The following is a 19,196-nucleotide window of genomic DNA, read 5'->3' as shown; positions in this document are numbered from 1 at the left end:
AAATATCGTAATTGGTGTTCCAAAGATGAACTTAGCTGTTTGGAACGACTTAAAGGTTAGTAAATAATGACAGAATTTTCTTTTCTGAGAATCTATCATTTTAAAGTAAAACTATAGGTGATATATTATCACATTACTACACTACAAGAGTAGAAAACAACATTAAAGGGATAGTTCACCCCCCCCAAAAAGACAAATTCTGTCATCATTTTACTCACCTTTATGTTGTTCCAAACCAATAAGACTTTCGTTAATCATTGGAACACAAATGAAAATATAATTAACATTCTCTCAGCATTCTTGTTTATACATTGATAATTCACGCAACCAAAATTTTCAGATTCAAAAAAGTAATAAAGAGAATGTAAATGTAATCCATACTAACAGACCAGTTTAATCAAAGTCTTCTGAAGAGAAACAATCACTTTATATGATGAACAGATTTAATTTAGGCTTTTATTTACTTAACATTGATCAAACACACATACAGTTGAAGTCAAAAGTTTCCATGCAGAATCTGCAAAATGTAATTATTTTAAATAAGAAGAATCATACAAAATGCATGTTATTTTTTATTTAGTACTGACCTGAATGAGATATTTCACAAGAGAAAATAATAGTTGAATTTATAAAAATGACCCTGTTCAAAAGTTTACATACACTTGATTCTTAATACTGTGTTGTTACCTGAATGCCTAAATTATCTTTTTTTTTTAGTGATAGTTATAGTGATAATCCTTCAGGTCCCACAAATTGTTTAGTTTTTCAGAATTTTTGTTTATTTGAACCCTTTCCAACAATGACTGTATAATTTTGAGATCCATCTTTTCACACTGAGGGCAACTGAGGGACTCATATGCAACAATTACAGAAGGTTGCTCGCTGGTGCTTCAGAATCATACAGTCATTGCTGGAAAGGGTTCAAATACACAAAAATGCTGAAAAACCAAATAATTTTTCTGAAAAACAGCAGGCAGTTTAACTGTTCAGGACAAACAAGGGACTCATGAACAACTATCACTGGAAAAAAAAACAGCTGTGGATGATTCAGGTAAGAACATAGTATTAGAAATCAAGGGGGTGTAAACTTTTGAACAGGGTAATTTTTATAAATTCAATTATAATCATATTATTTTCTCTAGTGGAATATATGTAAATGTCTTTTATGTGAAATATCTTATTCAGGTCACTAAATAAAAATAACATGGATTTTGTATGATCTTTCTTATTTTTGTTTAAATAATTTACATTTTGCAGATTCTATGATACTATGAAAACACTGTAAAAAAATCAACAAAACAATTTGTTGAGTCAACTTAAAATAATTTGTTACCCTGCTGCCTTAGATATTTGAGTTGATTCAACTTAAAATTTTAAGTTTTCACTTAGTGCAACTTAACATTTCAAGTTGACTAAACTTTTTTTGAGTAGACTGAACTTAAAATTTTAAGGCAGCCAGGTAACAAATTATTTTAAGTTGACTCAACAAATTGTTTTTTACAGTGAACATACACTATTTATGTAGCTCCTATATAGGAATATACAGCAGGGCCAAGTAATTTATACAGTCATACATTGGCTGTATCTGTCCATCTCAGCTTGCCCAGCACTGTCAGGGTGTCAGGGCATGACTATTTTCAGTTCAGTGACTGACTGGCCCATGCCCAGAGCTCACTCAACGTCCCTGAGTTGAGATTCTGGCACTCTAGTGTCCAGGGCTCCGCCTCCCACCTGTCCCTGGCTTCGGGACAGGCCCTTCTCTCTCTTTTAGCTCAGAGCCTCCTGGCCTGCCGGCGTGGAAAATCACCCTTTGATGGGCTGGCAGGGCTGGCAAAAGAAAGCAGCCATACTGCACACTACACGTATAGAGAAACAGAGAGAGAGAGAGAGAGTGTGTGAGAGAGAGAAAGAGCTGTGTTCCTCCTCACTGGTCTGAGTCCAGGCTGTATTGTCTCCTTCTTATGGAATGTAGTAATTCTGGTAAACAGCTATTGTCACCCACCATTAAATTTTACTGTTAATAAGTTATTTTAGGGTGTTTAAGATGTTCTTGCATGGTAGTAATGCATTACTATTTTAGTAGTATAATCTGAAGCTATTTTGCATGCAATATAACAAATTCAAGTCTGGGCTTCAAGGGCAAACATGTGATGTATTGAGAATTTATTTTCCAGACAAAATGATAAAAATGAGTCTAGTTGCATTCTTAGATGTTGTTTGATAAATACAGTGTTCTAGTTTATAAGATAAAATATATACTATGTTATATAAAATATATACTATATTTTAAATAATGGTTTTGTTTTAATACTTTAAAATCTAATTTATTCCTGTGATCCTTTTCAGCATCATACTCCAGTCTTCAGTGTCACATGATCCTTCAGAAATCATTGTAATATTTGTTTTTTTGGAACCTGTAATTTTTTTTTTCAGGATTCTTTTTTATTAGTTAAAAAAATAGCATTGATTCAAAATAAAAATCTTTTCTAACAATTTAAGTTTTTACTACCACTGTTTTTTAATCAATTTAACTAATCCTTGCTGAATTAAAGTATTAAAAAAAAATACTGAACCCAAATTTTATAAACTAGTTTATATTGTTACAAAAGATTTCTATTTTGAATAAACACTCTTTTTAACTTTTTATACATCAAAGAATCCTGAAAAATGTATCACAGTTTCCAAAAAAATATTAATCAGCACAACTGTGACCAACATTGCTAATATTTCAGCATATTAGAATGATTTCTGAAGGATCATGCGACACTAAAGACTACAGTAACGATGCTGAAAATTCAGCTTTGCATCACAGGAAAAAAATTAAATGTTAATGTATATTAAAAAATAGAAAACAGTTATTTTACATTGTAATAATATTGAACAATATTACTTTTTTCTGTGTTTTTGATCAAATAAATGCAGCTGTGATGAGCATAAGAAACTTATTTAAAATAATCCCAAACTTTTGAATGGCAGTGTACATATATTTAAAGGAACTGTATGTAAGAAATTTATTTCAGTTAATCATAAAATGGCCCTGACATGTCACTAGACATTAAGAAATCATGTTCATTTCAAATACTTATATCACTGACAACAGTGGTCCGGCCAGGATATTGTCATTTAAAAGTGAGAGTTGCAGCCCACGACTGATGTTATTGTTGTCATGTTGTGTTTTGGTCTGAGGCTCCACCCTCCAGCTATCGACTAATCTGCAGCTACAAACGTATCGGATAAAACATGTATAACGTTACGAAACCTAAAAGCCTCGTTATGAATCCGAAATACGTTGTGACAAATTCCGAAATAACACAAGGATTTGCACAGGAGATGCCTTTGAAAGATGTAGACGGCTGAAAACAGAGAAGAATTTGAAGACAGACGCCATCGTTGCTAATTTTCTCCTGGACAGGTAAGATTCATCTATGTTTGGCTAACTTTGCTTCCGTACACAGTGGATTTTCCATGGTCGCCCGTGCTAAATGCGTTCATAAAAAACGTTATATCGCACCACTAGCAGGGTATGAAAACAATCTATGTTCCGACTGAAATGTGGTATTACAGTACATCTTTACGAAGTATTTCGCTAATCGCCATTAGTACATTTTTGCGATACATAATTACTTCGCAAAACATCTCTCGTGAAGCATAAACATAATTAACAGAAGAAAAAAAATTACTGTGTAGGACTCGTCACTTGCCATTGGAAGCTCCTTGTAGCAGCCTACGTTCCTGCTGGATCCTGCAGCTTAGCTGGCAACCTCGAGTCAGGGAGGAGCGGGAGGGGATACACCGTTCTACAGTATTTTGAAAGTGATTGCAGTACCAGTTTTGGCCACAATCCTACATACGGTTCCTTTAATTATAGAAATACATAAATGTTTAATTTATTTCAGCTGATCAATTTTTTATTTTTTTTGTTTTAGTTAAAGATAACAAATTTCTATTTTAGGAAGAAGAGGGATTTCTCAAATTGCTTAATGAAATAACTTGTAAATGAAAATTGTGTATTAAATATTTTAAGTATGTGTTAACCTAAAGCAATAAGGCTACAGGATCACACCACACCATTTAAAAACAGTAAACGAGACCACCCATCGGAGCTCCGCGTGTGGGGTTGCCCACGACAAGCCTATTTACTGCTCTTGGAAATGACTTATTACTAAAAGGATTATCATGACACACATACAAACACAAACATGGTAATCCTCATTAAAACTTGGAAAGCCCCACCAATGCAATCCAACTGATGCCCCTGTAGGATGAGCTACGAGTACAGCAGCCAAAACACAACAGTCCCCATCAGCCAGGAGACATCAGAGCGCTCTCATCCGCTCATCTACAGAGGCGCTGACTGTAACGGGATGGTGAGGAACAGAGAGAGCGGGAGACCGAAGACCAAAATAAAGCAGGTGCTGGAGGTCCAGAAAAGAGAAGCGCACGACAGAGAGGAAGAAAGGCAGAAGGAGAAACGCAGCCAACGTGGTCGCGGCAGAAGGGCCCCCTGCTTTTGATCTGCCAATTCGAATGTAATAACAGATAAATAGACAGGGCTCTCTGGGATACAATGGCAAACAGCTTGGGCCTGCCAAGGGAAAGAGAGCTAATGCTCTCCCTCATGCACAGCCCCTGCGGCAGGCCTGGCTCTCTCAGCCCCACTGTCACACTGAATGATAAAGCAGACAGATTGCTCAGAACGGCAGACACTTTGATACCCAGCAGCCCCTGAGGCGCAGCCGGAGTGCCTCTTTAGCCATTCACAAGTTAATGTGCCAATTTGTTTTCCAGCGTGCCTCAAGGAGAATTTATGGCGATGGACTGAGAGCAACGGGTAAATACTAATAAAATGCTCTTTTTGCAGCAATTTGTTTAATTGGCCACAGTGGGGATGGGCTCGTTGAGCTGGAGTGAGATGACCCTGAGAAGATGGCTCTGCAGATGTTTGCCGCGTCTCCCTTAACGGTGATCTAAGCGCCGCTGTCTCCCCCGCTAATCGGCCACCCGCGGAACCACTTATCACCGCTATACCCGCGTAAGCCTGCTCAACGAATAAACCCAAATGTAAATAAATAATAAAGACAAAGTACGAAAGAGAATATTCTGACCTTTGGAAGGGCATAACGGAAGGATGTTTAGACCGTTCTCCGATTAGCAACGGAGCAGGAGATTTGGTGAGCGAGCTTCTCTTAAAGCTAGCCAGATACTAATTACAGGTCTCTTTGTTCTGCACATTATCTCTACAGTTGCACTGTAAATTAGGCATGCAGATTGTAAAAATCAACTAATACTGGATAAATCTACTACGCATAGCTTGAGGGAGTCTTCCATTTGCATAAAAGAATTAAGTATTAGTCCCCCATACAATCTTTTTCCCCAGCTTTGAATAAGCAGCTATGATGATAATTTACATTTGACTCCTTTGCACAAAAGACTATATATATATGGATGCCTTTAGACTAATTTATCAAACATTTTTCAGACACTCAGACACTTTCTTTACTAGTAGGTGCAGAAGGCTATAGTTCATTTATATAAGTGAGAATAGCAAAATAAAGTAAACTGTTAGATATTATACCCAAAAAGTCTTCATACAGTGGACTAGTGTTTTTTCTACACCACAGACAACACAAAATTAAGCCTTGCTTTGTAATTGGTCAACAAAGTATTGATAGTTGTGTAAATGTTGTCATACTAACAGTTTTTGTTCTGACACATTTTAACTCTTGTTCTTGTCATTTTTTTCTTACCATTTTCTAAACTATAGCAAATAAACTGTGGTAATGTGAGAAATGTTGAGGGTGTTTGAACGCATTTTGGTTTGACCATATATATAGCAGCAATGTTTTCAACCTTGATTATTAGAAGTGGGAGATATGACCAAAATGTTATTTCACAGTAACTATATAAATTACAATATAGCTATTTTTGCTTTAAATAAGGTCTTTATGATATAAACATTTTTGAATAAATTTTTCAGAAATGTCGCTATCACAAAAAAACTAATACTAGCCTAATTTAAAAAAGAAGAAAAAACTCAAGCTCACTAAAGACAAGTAAACAGTCAGCGATTAAATAAGAATAAGAAACAAATTACAAGCAATAGGACAAAAAAACTACAGTAGAACAAATAAATAAGAAATGCTACATACATTGTATAAAGGAATCAAATATATAAAAACATTGCATAGTCTTCAGTGTTTAAATTTAATTTTGCTTATTATAGTTACAAATGTGATTGACAGACAGCAGTAATATCAGACTGCTGTCACTTTAAGAGCTGCCCGGATCCAATACACTGTTACATGTGTGTTTTCTTTCTCATCTGTTTACTTTTACTTAAAACCTAAATTATTGTGTTTATGAAGATACCTGCAAAGACGGGCATTTTGACACACTTCCACTCAAAAGTTTTTGAACAGTAAGATTTTTAATGTTTTTTTTTTTTTTAAATAAGTCTATTCTGCTCAAAAAGCCTGCATTTATTTGATTCAAAGTACAGCAAAAACAGAAACACTTTGAAATATTTGTACAATTTAAAATAAGTTTTTCTATTTGAAAATATTTAAATATGTAATTTATTCCTGTGATTTCACAGATTTACATTTTTTGCATCATTATTCCAGTCACATGATCCTTCAGAAATTATTCTAATATTCTGATTTGCTGCTCAAAAACATTCATTATTATGTTGCAAACAGCTGAGTAGATTTTTTCAGGTTTATTTGATGAATAGAAAGTTCAAAAGAACAGCAATTATCTGAAATAGAAATCTTTTGTAACATTATAAATGTCTTTATCATCACCACTTTTGATCAATTTTAATGCATTCTTGCTAAATAAAAGTATTAATTTCTATAATTTCTTTCCCAAAAATTAAAAAAAAATATTCTGACCCCAAGCTTTTGAATGGTATATTGTATAATGTTGCATAGGCTTTTTATTTTAGATAAATACTGATGTTTGAATCTTTCTATTCATCAAAGAATCCTGAAAAAAAAGCACTCAACTGTTTTAAATATTGATAATAATAATAAATGTTTCTTGAACAGCAAGCTAAATAAATTCTTGCTAAATAAATGCATTCTTGCTAAATAAAAGTATTAATTTCTATAATTTCTTTCCCAAAAATTAAAAAAAATATTCTGACCCCAAGCTTTTGAATGGTATTTTGTATAATGTTGCATAGGCTTTTTATTTTAGATAAATACTGATGTTTGAATCTTTCTATTCATCAAAGAATCCTGAAAAAAAAAGCACTCAACTGTTTTAAATATTGATAATAATAATAAATGTTTCTTGAACAGCAAATCAGCATATCAGAATGATTTCTGAAGGATCATGTGACACTAAAGACTGGAGTAATGATGCTGAAAATGTAGCTTTGATCACAAGAATAAATTACATTTTTAAATATATTCAAATAGAAAGCAGTTATTTTAAATAGTAAAATGTTTCACAATATAACTGCTTTTGCTGTATTTTGGATCAAATAAATGCAGGCTTGGTGAGCAGAAGAGAATTCTTTACAAAACATTAAAAATCTTACTGTTCAAACACTTTTGACTGGTAATGTACAAGCAGTAACTAGTTGCATGTAACAGAATTACGTAATTTAATTACAAAATAAATGTAATTGCAATTAGTTACAGTTACTGAGAAAACATGTGTAATTAAATTACAGTTACTTCTGAAAAATGCCAGCGATTACAAAGGGGATTACATCTGAATTTTTTCACACACTCACCCCCACTTACAGATTTAGTTGACTTTCATAAATTGCATTGACTGCTCTAAAATGAGAAACCAATGTTTCATGAGTTTAGGACACAGAATAGGACACATGCTTATTCGATAACTGTTTTTTCCTATTTGGGTTTATAAATAAAGATTGTTTTTTTCCAAGGCATTGTTAGATGCTCATGTTTCCTGTCATAACTATGCAAACATTTAATTTCAAACCCAGTATCATAGCTATTAAACTATTTCTCATGATGTTATTTATGTTATGATCTTGTTATGACAGATAGTGCAACTGCACTCACGGTGACCCTAGTTTGATTCCCGTCTCGAGGTCCTTTGTCGATCCCGCTCCCCTCTCTCCTCCCAGCTCTTTCCTGTCATCTCTCTACTGTCCTATCATAATAAAAGGCATAAAAAGACCCCCCTAAAAAAAGTCAAAAAAAAAAAAATCTGAATTTGTGGCGGGATGCTTTATGCTTTAAATTAAATTATTAGACGGTACTGTTAGACTTGATTCTGATTGGTCAGTCACGACATTCAGGGCAACTTAAGTCAGTGCTATATGCTTTCTTAATTCTGTCATCCTGGTATCGTGGACTCACTCTATTGTTTCATACAAACGCAGCTGCTGCCATTTTTTTGTACACTGTAATGGATTACAAGATAACTAACAAACTAGTACTACTTCCTTAATTATTTATGTGGTGAAATGTTGTGTAAGAAAACTGGTAAGACTGCACTGTATACCTAAAATGTCTAATTTGAACTTGCCGTTTGCTAGCAACTGATTTCTTCATGGAAGCTTTGCGTTCAAATATTTCAACTCAGATCAGTGTTTCGTGTCTAATAATTTTGACCTAAACATCTAAATAATCTATGAAGCAGTTGTGCAATAAGTGGGATAATGTTGTTGATAATGTAGCCAGTTGTTACCACAAAATAAAGATGTTTATTATCCCTTACTTAATTCAAGTGATGTAGGATTTTGAAAGTCTGACAATAATCAATGTTAAGTGCTACTGTAAGATTAACTCTGCCTGGTTTAAATTTTTCAAAATGAATAACAGTTGAAAACATTCGAAATTTAGAAAAGTAATCAAAAAGTAATTAAAAGTAATAAGTTACATTACTTTTATAAAGTAATTGAAAAGTTACACTACTTTTTACATTTTAAATCAAGTAACTTGTAATCTGTAACCTATTACATTTCCAAAGTAACCTTCCCAACACTGTATACAAGTGTGTACATTTTAGTTATATTAATCAGGCCCCATAAAGCGGCAAAAATAACTCTGTTCAATACTTCTGTGCTCTATGACCACTGTATTTATGTGTGCGCACCTCTCAGACAGTGCATGCATATAGCAAAATAAGTTCTCTATCACTGCTGACTGCATTTCAATGGCCTAAAATCACTTGTTTTTAAACCACAATGCTTAAAATTTGTGCAAACGATAAGTTTTCGTGAACACATAGCACAGCGTCATGTGAGCATGTAACCGGAATAGAGATGTTAGTCCAAAATCTGTACCTGTTTTTAAATTAAATTGGTGAGATCAAATGTCCTTAAAACTTTTCCCCAACATATATATATTTTTCAAATGTTCAATTTAGTTTCCCTCAAACAATCAGAACCACCAAGTACAAAATGAGACTGAAGCAGACAGGAACAGCACTGCCAAACTGTGGTCTAAAAAGTGAAGAGGCCTGTGGCGCTGTGGAGAGAGGTGTGTGGGCTCTGATGTCAGCGCGGGCCCCGAGCCTGTGTGTGAGAGGTGTTAATGGGCCCACGCAGGGCCACAGCTGAGCACTGTGCTCAGTCTCGGCTGGTGCGCTCAAGGTCGAGGATTATGCCACGTCCTGTGACCAAACAGATGCTTCTGACAAAACACATCACACCAATAGAGACTCCTCCCCTCCCGCTGCGTGGCCTCATTCAGAGCCAAGATGGAGGAGAGCAGCCACTCTTTTCAGCATCTCCCACCTACATCCACACGCACACACACATACGCACCCCAATCAATACAGCACACTGATAAGGGCGGGAGAGCAGTCCACCTCGGGCAAGCAACATGAGCCTCAGGGCAGCCGTGGGCTATTCTTCACACGCACAAACTGATGAAACACACTCTTAGCCCCTGTGTAGTAGCACAAAATACTGAAGCTCTGAAGTGACTTTAAAGATTAAATTGACACATATATAAACAAGAACAGATCTGGTATTAAATTAGTTTACCTGAAAATGAAAATAATCCCACGCTGGAACGCCACTCTCTATCGTGAACGTTAGTGGAAACTATAGATTACGGAATAAAATATCATTTTTTTTCTTACACAAACACATCACTTCCCTTCGGAAGGCCTTTATTAAACCTCCTGAGATGTGTGGAGTACTTTTTACAATGGATGGATGCACTTTTTTGGGCTTTAAAATCTCAACAGCCATTCACTGCCATTATAAAGCTTGGAAGAACAAGGACATTTTTTTTTTAATATAACTCTGTCTGAGTTCTTGTATTCGTCTGAAAGAAGAAAGTCAAATACAACTAGGAGGGCTTGAAGGTGAATAAATCATGTGGTAATTTTCATTTTTGGGTGAACTATCCCTTTAAAGGTATAGTTTAACAGAAAATACAAATTCAGTAATCATTTATTCACTCTCATATCATTCAAAACGTACAAGTTTTATCCTTCTGTGGAACTCAAAATAAAAAATTTGACGTATGTTTCAGCTGTTTGACATTTTAATTGTATAGACAAAAAGGGGGGGGGGGTTGATTTATGACATAGTTTTACATTTTACGTAGACGGTTTGAAATACGTAAAGATGATATAAAGCTAAATAAATTATCATTTTTACTTCTGAAGGCCTTTATTAACCCCCTAGAGCTGTGTGGAGGACTTTTTATGATGAATTTATGCACTTTATTTTGCTTAAAAATCTCAACAGCCATTCACTGCCATCATAAAGCTTGGAAGAGCCAGGACATTTTTTTTTTAATATCACTCTGATTGCATTTGTCTGAAAGAAAAAAGTCATATACACCTAAAATGGCTTAAGGGTGAGAAAATCATGGGGTAAATTTCATTTTTAGATGAACTATTCTAAGGAATAATCTATTCACCCCCATATCTTTTAAAACCTGTGCGTTTCATCCTTCAGAAATTTTGTAGTATGTTTCAACTGTTTTTGAACAAAAATAAAAGACATTTTAATTGTATATAGACAAAAAAGAAAACTTGATGTGTGATGTATTTTTACTTTTTACGTAGGTTTGAAATACTTTTTTGCTTGAGGAGGCCTTTATTTACCCCCTGAAGCCATGTGGAGTATTTTTTATGATAGATTTATGCACTTTATTTGGCTTCACAATCTCAACAGCCATTCACTGCCATTATCAAGCTTGGGAATGATATAGATAAATATAAATATAGAAAAGATAAATAAACTCTGTCTGAATTCTTGTATTCATCTGAAAGAAGAAAGCCATAATACACCTAGAATGGCTTGAGGGTGAATAAATCATGGGGTAAATTACATTTCTGGGTGAAATATAGGGATAGTTCTATAGAAAAATAAAATTCGGTTATCATTTATTTACTCTTATATCATTTAAAACCTGTAAAAGTTTCAAAAAAGATCATCAAAGTTGTCCTAGGACAAGAACAGGTTTTGTTTTGGTTTTAGGACAACTTTGATGAAAGGTTTTGATCCACTTTAAATGTTGACTACTACAGTTTAGACAGAAATTTACAGTGCATTTAAAGTATTCTATTTTATCAATTCATTCTTTCCCTGATAATCAAATCCACTGTGTTTTCATTAATAACACAATGCTCAACTGTTTAATCTACAATAAGGCTATGTCATTTAATTACAGGATTATTTTTGTCTAATCAGAACAAGGTGACCACTAAAGTAAGGCCTTTGCTGTTTTAATTTTTTTAGGCCATAATGTTCCCACATGGATCTATGGTGACGCAGACCACAGTGGAGCACGGACAGACCCAGAGGAGGTGTGTTGTGATGGGGTAGGGTGAGAGCAGATGTATAGATGTGGTATACCCAAATGACAAGCCCGTTGGACCCATGGCAAGCCGCAATTAATGACCCATGCACACATTACAGGATGAAAAATGCCCACTGTCCAAGCGGTGCGGCTCTGCTTGGCAGCTGGAATTCTTCATTACTCCAGCTCTGCCATGTGCAGGAAGGGCTGGCAGACATACTGCAACAAACACACACTGCAAAAAAACACGAAAAAAAAAAACACCTAAACCTACCATAAGCCTGGCCTATTAACAAAGGCTTTCAAAGTTGGTTAATTGTCATCCATTTACGCAGCTTTGGAAGGGTTTTAAAATGTATTGCACTACAGTGTAAAAACAAAATGTCATTTGTAATATGTTCAATTACTTGAAAATTAGAATACTTTGGATTAATGTACTTACAGATTTTATTGTATAAACTAGTTGCTTATCAAGGAATTTTGGTGTGTAAAGGTGTATAAACCACTTTTACTAAAAAATTGCTAGTAAATTTTACAATTACAAAGAAACGGCAAATAACACAATGAATTAAACATGTTTTTTTTTTTAAGTATACAGACTAAAATAGTATTTTCTTGCAAGATATACTCCAATAATCTGTTTTAAATTCAACTTCCAATACATATTTTTTACAGTGTAGAACACAAAAATTCATGCCACTCATCGTTTTTGTAGCTATAAGTAAAACATTTAATATGAGTTATGTATTTTCTTGATAGAATTTATCATGAAAGTAAATTTTGCCTGGCAAAAGGTGCATATGCGGGTAAAAAAAAATTGTATTTTATGTCACACTTTACAGTTTGGGGAGCAATTCTCACTATTAACTAACTATTAAGTGATTTAAAATACGGTGTTACCGTATTTTAGTTTAGCAGTTACTTGAAAATTAGAATACATGGATTAATGCATTTATTCAGCATTGACAGATTTTATAGTATAAACAAGTGAAACAAGTTGTTTGTACACTGACATTTTTGGTGTACAAACCACTTTACTCAGAAATTGCTAGTACATTTTACAATTACAAAGAAACAGCAAATAACACATTGAATTAAACATGACATTTTAAAGTATAAAGACTAAAATAGTATTTTCTTGCAAATCTGTTTTAATTCCAATGCCAATAAATATTTTTTACAGTGTAGAAGACAAAAATTCATGCTACTGATCGTTTTTGTCAACTATAAGTAAAACATTTAATATGAGCTTTATATTTTCTTGATAGAATTCATCATAAAAGTAAATTTTGTCTGGTAAGAGGTTCATATGCAGGTAAAAAAAAGAGGATTTCATACTTTAGTTTGGGGACCAATTTTCACTATTAACTAACTATTAACTATGACTTTTACCTCCTAATTTGCTGCTTATTATAGTTAGTAAGGAAGTTAAGTTTAGTAATGGGGCAGGATTAAGTGATTTACGAGCAAAAATGCTTTAATATGCTTTATAAGTACTAAACAGCCAATATGCTAGTTAATATTGAGAATGGGTCCCTAAACTGAAGTGTTACCGTATTTTAGCTTAACAATTACTTGAAAATTAGAATAGCACGGATTAATGTACTTATTCAGCTCTGACAGATTTTATAGTATAAACAAGTGAAACAAGTTGCTTATCAAGTAAATGTATGTTGTTGTTGTTTTGATATTTTTAATGTACACTGAAAAATATGGTGTATAAACCACCAAATATTTACTCAGAAATTGCTAGTAAATTTTAAAATGACAAAGAAACAGCAAATAACACATTGAATTAAACATGACATTTTGAAGTATAAAGACTGAAATAGTATTTTCATTTTACAGTGTAGAAGACAAGAAATCTTGCTACTGAACGTTTTTGTAAACTATAAGTTAAAACATTTAATATCGGTTATATATTTTCTTGATAGAATTCATCATAAAAGTACATTTCCCTGGTAAAAGCTGCATATGCAGATAAAAAAAAAACAGGTAGTTAAAAAGGTAGTTAAGTTTAGGTATGTGGTAGGATTAAGAGATTTAAAATACAATTACACAGGATAAAGCATTAATATATGCTTTATAAGTACTAATAAACAGCCAATACGCTAGTTAATAATGAGAATTGGTGCCTAAACTAAAGTTTTATGGTATTTATGGTAGTAAAATTAGAATACAATGGATTAATGTACTTTTTAGCTCTGACAGATTTTATGGTTTGTAAGTGAAACAAATTGCATATCAAGTAAATTTATGTTCTTTTTTGATATTTTTAATGTACATTGAAAAGTTTGGTGTAAAAAACACTTTTACTCAGAAATTTCTAGTAAACCTTACAATAACAAAGAAATATTCAATAAATATTTTTTACAGTGTAGAAGACAAAAATTCTGAACTATAAATAAAACATTTAATATTAATTATGTATTTTCTTGATAGAATTCATCATAAAAGTCTATTTTGTCTGGTAAGAGGTGCATATGCATGTAAAAAAAAGACGCCACACTTTAGTTTGGGGACCAATTTTCACTATTAACTAACTATTAACTAGGACTTTTACCTCAATAAACTGATCATTTGCTGCTCATTAATAGTTAGTAAGGTAGTTAAATTTAAGTATGGGGTAGGATTAAGTAATTTAGAATACAGTCATGCAGAAAAAGGAATTAAAATGTGCTTTATGATTACTAATAAACAGCCAATATTCTAGTACTATGCATGCAAATAAGCAAGTAGTTAATAGTGAGAATTGGTCCCTAAACTACAGTGTTACCATATTTTAGCTTAGTATAAAGCTAAATGTGACCCTGGACCACAAAACCAGTGATATGAGTATTTTTTAATTGAATAGCTGAATAAGTAAGTTTTCCACTGATGTATGGATTGTTAGGACAACATTTGGCTGAAATACAACAATTTGAAAATCTCAGGGTATCATATGTTTACATGACTATTTCTGCTAATCATACTGATTTAAAAACCCACCGAGATGAGTGTTTCATGGTGGCCAGGTCTATAGAGATGGACTGGCCACCGACAACGGAGCTCTCGCTAGAGCCAATACAAACCCTTCTGACCTAGAGAGTAAATTACCCAATCGATCGCATTACTCCGAGACCAAATCTGTGACAAATTCCTCTTCTAAATGCTCATATTTAATCAAACACAATGCCTAGCTCACAATGGCAGATCACTGTGCGTCGTATAAAACGTATGTCACGTAGTTATAGAATACAAAGGGATGTAATGTAAAATAGTCGTGCGTGTGCATCATCAACCTCTTTAAAAAATAAATAAATAAGCTCATAATCTGGAGATCTAAATTGAATACAGTGCGTAACTGCATGAAAAATCACATTAAAAGAGCTGGCTTATCTTATCAGTGCCATCTCCTATATCAGTAGATATCGCGTTATAAACAGGCACATGCTGAGCCACCACCGTTCAGGAATGTTCCCCGTGAAATTCAAGGCTCTTCAGGAAGACGCCAATCACATTCCCAGCATCAACAATAAACTTTTAAAGGCCCAGCTGCTCCTGGTGTTAATTGGCATGTATAAAGCTAACAGATCCTTTTTATATTAAGCGACCGATTATCTGATTAGAGGATACGTTAATTACCAAATTGTGAAACAGTTGATGAAAAATTGTGCAATTTGTTTAAAAATTACTGTTCGGGTCCCTTACAATATGATTTAACAGGAAAAGATAATTACAAGTAAATTATCTTTCTTAAGACATGCCTTATTAAAAGTTAACTAGTGCCCGATGACAATTATTAAGACCTTAATTAAATATAGATGATTGTTTGGCATTTGAATCTATCTCAGGCTATCGCAATGGGGTTATGATACAAGTTTAATATAAATGCCATGGGACTTTAACTGTTTAATAATCTTGTAATGTAATAAGGAGCACTACATTAGAAAAATGGCACTTTAGCACCAATCATTTACAAGGTACAAACTATATTTTTCGTACCTCCCTTTTCCTAACTAACACTTTACAACAAGGGTGTATACGATTTAGTTAATGGAATAGCTAATATGAAATAACATTAAGTTTACCAGAAGTATTAATGTATTAACGCTACTTTTGACAAACACTATATTGCCAAAAGTATTGGGACACCCCCTTTGAATGAACAGGTTTGACTACTTTAATCATTTCCATAAGTACAAATCTTAATGTTTAAGCATATAATGAAGGTATTGTGTGCTTCTAACATGACAATGCCTCAGTGTATAAGGCAAGGTTCACAAAGAAATGACTGATTCAGTCAGTGTGGAAAAACTTGACTGGTCAACAAAAAAGCCAAGTCCTAATCCCAGCTGAACACCTCTGTTGTGACTTAAAATGCAGACCTTGAGCCATAAACTCATCACCAAACATCAATGACTTGTACATACACTATATGGACAAAAGTATTGGGACACCCCCTTCTTTAGAACAGAAAACGGCACTTCCAAAACAGTGGCAACAAAGAGGGAAACATAATTCATGAATTTAAAAATTGTAGTTCCATCTCTATTGCAACAGTTTTGGAAGTGTCTAAAATGACTGTGCCCATGTGTACAAGTCACTGGTGTTTGGTTAATGAATTTTTGGCTCAAGGTCTGCATTTTAAGTCACACCAGAGGTGTTCAGCTGGGATTAAAACTTTGCTTTCTGCAGACCAGTCAAGTTTTTCTACACCGACTAAATCAATAATTTCTTTTTGAACCTTGCCTTATACACAGAGGCATTGACAAACTAGAACAGAAAAGGGTCTTGTCCAAACTTTTGCTATAAAATTAGAAACACACAGCTCTCTAGAATATCATCATATGAATATGAATACTTAAAGAACTGAATCTTTTTGTAAAGTGTTACCAAAAAAACTGCTAAAAAAGTCATAAGTAACCAAAATCCATCTATTGAATTATTTAAATCAGTAATTACCAGTGTTATTATTCAAACAGTTTTGTGAAATGTTTGCGTATGTGTGTGTGTTTGTGTTTTCATGTCAGTGGGTTCACACAGAGGGACACAGGTGGCTCAATCTCCACTGGGCTGAGGAGACAATTTGTCAAGACCCCTTGCCATGATTAACCTCCCTCCACATCAGAGCGGAGAAAAGTGGAAGAAGAGGAGGAAAGGAAGATGGAAGTGACAGAGAAGGAAGATGAGAAAAAGGTGAAGAGAGAGGAAGAGAGACAAGCAAGGAGAGAGATTTAGGGAGGGGCTGAGGGGAGCGGGAGGACACGCTGTTGATGCCCCAGCGACTCTGAGCGGGTCGTCTCACACTCACATTTATCCCTCAGAGTTCCTCATCCGGATCCTTTCCCAGGACACATCCCACAGCTCACCGCCCGGGAGAAGTCTATGAGTGCAGCTGAGACGGCCTCCCGACTATGAAGTTCCCAGAAACGGCCCTCTTTATCAGGTGAAAACACATTCATCAAAGCCCTCGTCGAGCGTCTGAACGAGCAGTTATCCGAGCGTTGCCTCACTCGGCCACCAAAGTCCTTTCACTCGTTCGTTTGTTTATTTTTCCGAGATAGGGGTCCTTCATTGATCTGGATGGACCCTCCCTACCTTGAAGAGCAATAAAACAAGCTTCAAAATGTAGAGAAGACAAGTAATGGGAAGGTTCTTGGCTTGTTCAAATTCACAGAGGTTTAAAAAAAGGGATAAACCATGTGGCACTGGCAGTGTTTGGAGAGTTTAACAAATATCTTTGCCCCTCCGCCCTTGTCTTCCCTCCTCCCTCTTTCCAGGATGTACATGGAGAGTGAGCAGCGTGGATTAGAGTGTCAGTGCACTAGAGCAGAGATGTGGAGGGGGGGGTGAGGCGGGAGGTGGAAATAGAAAGGACACTGGCCCGGGCCCCGTCAGTCCATTAAGCAGGGTGTCTAACATCCCATTTCCCTTGCACTTCCTCCCTCCTAATCCCTTTATGCGAAACTCACTCAAGAGTAAGCATGTGTGAAATTGAGGACTTTCTAATACACATTGCGTGGCCCGGCTTGGCCCCTGCGGCTAGAAGGGCATTGCTGGGGTGGCTTTATAAAACTGTGGCAAGCAGAATTATATCATAATCAACAGTGACTTCTCCCGCTATGACTTTCAATGGCATTGACATCCACACCGGGGCATATCGGCCACTGTGCATTAAGACACGGAGAGATGAGCATAAGTGGGAAGGGTCACGCTTGCTGGAGCCTGTCCCCAAACCTTTAAAACTCGCTATTCGTCAATGATGTGTACTGACCAAACCGATCAAATTAAGTCATTGTTCTTTAATCAGCATTACTCACAGATATCAGCCATGCATGCTCTGCCTTTGCTGGACAAGTTAGCCTACTCACCAGGGTTGACCACCATTTAGAAATGAACTGAGAATGCCTCTTGAAAAGTTTGGAAATTGTGAAAATGTACTTTTTGAAACCACTATCTAATCTAATCTGATCTAATACAGTTGCAATCGAAATTATTCAAGGGGGTTGAATTGTAATTTTGACTGTATATCTATCTACAGTGCCCTGCAAAAGTATTCATATCCCTTCATTTTTTTTCACATTTTGTTTTGTTTCAGCATTATGTTAAACTGCTTTAAATTAGTTTTTCCCCACATCAATTTACACTCCATACACCATAATAATGACAAAGCAAAAACCAGATTTGCAAATTTTACAAATTTATTAAAAATAAAACACTGAAATAAGTACATTGCATAAGTATCCATACCCTTAACTCAGTACATAGTTGAAGCACCTTTACAACCTCAAGTCTTTTTGGGTATGATGTGACAAGCTTTGCACATCTGCATTTGGCAATTATCTGCCATTCTTTGTCTCATCTGTTCACCTCTCAAGCTCTGTCAGCTTGGATGGGGGCTGGCAGACATTTTCTAGAGTCCTAGTTGTTTCAATCGTCTTCCATAATTGATAATGGAGGCTACATGCTTCTGTGAACCTTCAATGCAGCAGATTTTTTTTCTGAACTCTTCCCTAGATCATTGCCTTAACACAAGTCTGTCACTCGAAGTGTAGTAACATCTAAAAGCAATATGAATGCTCCTGAGCTAAATTTCGAGTGTCCCAGAAATGAAAAGTATGAATACTTATTAGGGATGTAACGGTATCAAAACTTCACGGTACGGTAATACCTCGGTATGAATGGCACGGTACGGTATTTATTGAATTATTTACAGGAAAATCAAAACTAATGAAGAGACTCGAAAAAAGTGCCAGAAGTGTTTATTAAACAGTTTACATGAACACTGAACATATCAATGGCATACAAATTAGCCATCTATCTGTAAACTTTGAAACAGAAACTTAAATTTTTCAATTTTAGTAACAAAAAAATATTAAAGCATGTAAAAAACAGTCAAATCAGTTTAGCTGAATGAGTTGTCTGAATCTAGTTGTCTGCTTGAAATAAGATTTTTTTTCTTAC

Source organism: Garra rufa, chromosome 14 (genome assembly GCF_049309525.1).
Source record: "Garra rufa chromosome 14, GarRuf1.0, whole genome shotgun sequence".
Taxonomy (NCBI): domain Eukaryota; kingdom Metazoa; phylum Chordata; class Actinopteri; order Cypriniformes; family Cyprinidae; genus Garra; species Garra rufa.
The sequence above is the reverse complement of the archived record's forward strand: the minus strand, read 5'-3'. Positions refer to the sequence as shown.